General features: G+C 28.3%; 1 long non-coding RNA gene across 1 annotated transcript; it reads left to right on the forward strand.

The window, feature by feature from the left end:
- The first annotated feature begins 1592 nt into the window (after positions 1-1592).
- On the forward strand, positions 1593-2508 carry LOC145317066 (uncharacterized). The gene is made up of 3 exons (XR_013878882.1): positions 1593-1654; positions 1990-2039; positions 2340-2508. It is a non-coding gene; the product is annotated as an uncharacterized LOC145317066 (long non-coding RNA).
- The last annotated feature ends 1800 nt before the right edge of the window (positions 2509-4308 follow it).

Raw genomic sequence — 4308 nt, forward strand, 5'->3', positions numbered from 1 at the left:
AAAAATTATATATGAATTTCAATCAAGTAAAACATTTTTATTCAGATCAAGGAATGATTGAAAATTCATATTTAAAGTCTCATATTTTTTTACAAAGAAAAATTGGTATTTTTTTCATAATTTTGATGAAAATTCTAACAAAAATATTATTATTATTTTGCTATTATCTAAGTATTGAAAAGTTTTATTGTTGATTAAGATAGTTACAGTTCTTATTCATTAAGTTTGAAAAACTTTCTGCCCAAGGATTTTGAAATATTTTTTCTTACTACTCTTTTTGATGCTTAACAAATTTAGTTTTAAGTACCTATAAATCTTAATTTTCTTGTCTAAGATTTATTTCGTTTTATATTTACCATTATTGTTTACATTTCAACCTGATTTCGTAGGTACTTATTGATTTATTAATAATGATTTATTACCTATTGATTATGAAATGATTATTATTTAGTATAAGTTGTTATATTTACAACATCATGATTAATAGGATTATCCATTTTAGGATTTGTGTATGTGATCTTGTGAGTGTCATGTGCCTGGAATATTGTATGGTACAAACCAATCCCCATCCTTCTATCCTAAAATGTGAGGTATTATGAGTCCTGGTGAGGAGTATAATATTGTGTATACATTTCATGGGGTTTCATTTAGTTAGGAGCAAAAATTGTCACGTTTTTCGGGATGTGGCCATTCTCATGTGATTATGGTGAGTTGAGTTTAGTGAGAAATGTTGCTAGTGCTCAGCGCAAAAAACCTTGAATCTCGTTAAGGAAGTTAATTTGACTTTCAAACGGGGGGTGTGTCTTAACCTCTTTTCGAGGAAGCTTTGTGTTTATCAAGATCGAAATTAATTCCTTATCATTATCCCAAATTAAGCGCAAATGTCGTCTTGTTTGACTTTCCTTTCATAAAGTGACGCGGTATGGATTGTTTATATTTGGATGCGCCCATGTTTCTTACTTTTGAATGAGATATGAGTGTGTGAAGATTTCGGAGAACAAAATTGGGCCTATCATTGGTCTCATAGTGCGTGAACAACCCTAGTATACCAGGGATTTGAAACCATAAGAACTTCAGGTAGAATTTGTTAATTTTATTAAGTGGAATGGTGTATAGGACGATTATATTTAGTTTAAAAGGCTTTAGCCAGCTAAGCATGAAACTTAATTATGATTAATATTATGTTTTAGTAATTTTTTATGTGCTTTTATTTTTGCATTTAACAATGATTTATTAAACCAAATAATTTTCCTTTAAAGCCAAAGTTTCCAAAGATTCTTAACCGTAGAGAAAAATGATTTTAAAAAGCAATTAAGATTACGTGGTTATAAAAAACTGGAATTATGAATTAATTGATTTTGTAATTTCAGGACTTTGAAATAGTTGCCTCAATAAATCTATAATCAAACCTGCTGTTGAAACTTGATGGTTCCTGGTATTGGGGGTTTGTCTGTAAGTCAACAAGATCTCGAGAACTTCCCGCTAATTCGGAAGTCACACTCAACCAAAGTGTCATGGTTGAGACACACATACAAAATCGGAAACTAAGATTCAGCTGACCTATAAAGTTCTTTGATTTAATGTACGACAATGTTTTTAAACACTTAGTAATCATTTGAACATTGGTTTAGGCGGAGGTTATGTCAGATAAAACGTAGGTATTTTGTTCAGTGTTATTTTATTATATAAAGTACATTTTTTGCCTGAAGCTAATTATCTTTAAAAAATGCTTGTTCGATTAAATTGTACTTTTCAGGGAAGCTTTATTAGTGTCTTGAACTATTACATAAAGTATTAATGTTTTTTGTCTGATACTTATGATCTCAGAAATTACTGGTCCGAATATTTTTTTTTCAGTTTAGCTTTACATAGGTCCTTGGATGGTTTTAGGCCATTTTTTTCTGTCCATTCTTTGTACATGGAAGCTTGGGGGCGCTGCTATTATTATCAATATTTTTATAAGAAATATAATTATATAAAATATTTTAGGCTTGTCAGAAAACTTGAATCTACCATTTTTTGCTGCGAGTGTTTGCATGGTAAGTTTTGTTAAATCTAGCTTCTCTATAATTAATGCCCCTTTGTTCATTCGTCTGTATGTCACTTCAACTGTTTGTCCACATCTGTCTGTTTGTAAATCTGTGTCCGTAAGTCTGTCTGTCCGTGTGTCTGCCTGACGGACTTTCTGTTGGTATGTACATCAATTTTAACATACTTAGACATGTTATAATTGTCCTATAAATATTAAACTTGTGATTTTAAAATTCAAAGATTAATGCTTTAATAGAAAGACAAATAGATTTTATTACCAACCTATCAAAATAATTGTTATATTTTAGGAGAATTAGCTTCCTTCCATTCTGCTTGTTATTGATTATGTAAAAGTCACTTTGAGATGTGGCAACGATTTTGGTGTCTGCTTGCAAAATTACACATGAAGAAATCAACTGGTTATTTTATATCTATTTTGTTAAATGTTTACCCTAAAATAAATGTTAATTTAATTTATTTGTGTATTTATAAAATTTTTGTTTGGCAAACCTACTCTATAACTCGAGTTCTCCTGAATGTTTAAACTTTTGTTAGTTTTAAGTGTAATGTCTTAAAAGATTCTGTGAGCGTCAGGGGGGGGGTCGAGGGGGGTTTCCCCCCTCAGGGGAAAGGGGGGTTGAGGGGGGTCTCCCCCCTCAGAAAAAGCTTGGGCTTTGTCTGTAACAAAAAATATACTTCAAAATAATTTAGCTGCATCTTTTTTTAATGTTGGAATACTATGTTTTTTTAATCCTAGAATCAACCAATAAGAAATAGGCATAATATAGAAAAAGTTAGGAATAGAAATTATTTCTTTTGTATAAATTCCTTTTTCAAAATAAGAAATTTCCTAATTGTGTAATGTTGGAAAAAATATTATTTTTTTAACAATCCTGACGTCAACCAAGAAGAAATAGGCATGATGTAGTAAAAGTTTAGAATAAAATTTTTTTTATTAATTCCTTTCTTTAAAATATGAAATTGTATAATTATGAAAATGTTGGAAAAAATATTATTATTTTTTAAATCCTGGTGTCAACCAATAAGAAATAGGCATGATGTAGTAAATTTTGGAATAAAAATTATTTTTTTTATTAATTCCTTTTTCAATACATGAGACTTTATAATTATGAAAATGTTGGAAATTTTTTTATTGTTTTTAAATTCTGATGTTGACCAATAAGAAATAGGCATGAGGTAGTAAAAGTTTGGAAAAAATTATTATTTCTTTATCAATTCCTTTATTTTAGAATATAACACTTTAATTTTGATAATGTTGGAATAAAAATTATTGTTTTCTAAATTTTTATGATAACATGCCTATATCTTATTGGTTGATAGTAAAATCAAAAAAAAAATAATATTTATTCCAGTATGAAGAGAAATAAATTTGAAAAAAAATAATTTTCTTTCCCCTATATTTATTATTCCAATATGCCTCGAATTAATTTTGAAAAAAAATAATTTTCTTACCCATATTCTTATTCCTTTTTCTTATTGGATGGCATTTTATGTCCAATAAGAGACTAGTGTTTAAATATTTTAAAGGTTATTATTGTATTTATTTTGAATATGATAATAGCAACATTATCTCATTAAATACAATAAAAAATATTCCTACTATACCTGTACAGAAAATAATCAGTAATAAAGAGAAAAATACCGACCTAACCAAATAATTCTTCCAACATATAGTACATCGAACATTTCTGTCCCAAAATAACAAATCCAGTAAAATATGAATATTTACATCGGCCTAATGTGTAAATTTAGTACTGTCGCAGTAATGTCAAAATAATACAGTTGTATATTCCAAAGCAGAAGAAAAATTTCAAGAGTGGTTCTCTGTGAAATGCAAATTCCTTTATATCTGGTTATATTATGTAGAACATGAATACATTAATTTTTGTATTATATTCTACATTATTGCTTCTATTATTACTAATCTTTTGTTTGCTAATGCTATATTCTTTACATCTAATATTTATCAGGATAAAGGGATGAGTAAACTGAACATAGTTAAAAGTAAAGAGGAATCACAAAAAAATCATAAAATGTACAAACGTACTTGGTCAGCTATATAGCAGATGATGATCTGTATGAAAAAAATTGAGAGAACGAGAATTTGCAAAAAGAAAATCATAAAAACTTTTTAAAAAAATTAAGTTGAAGCTTCACTGACACACAGACGGAAAAACAATGTATATGATGTTTGACTAGAGGAGCATATGTCACAAAAATCTTCGATGAAAATTTCAGTTGTATATCTTTAATAGC

The sequence above is a fragment of the Acartia tonsa genome, chromosome 1, assembly GCF_053477335.1.
Source record: "Acartia tonsa isolate MP-2025a chromosome 1, ASM5347733v1, whole genome shotgun sequence".
In the NCBI taxonomy this organism is placed as follows: Eukaryota; Metazoa; Arthropoda; class Copepoda; order Calanoida; family Acartiidae; genus Acartia; species Acartia tonsa.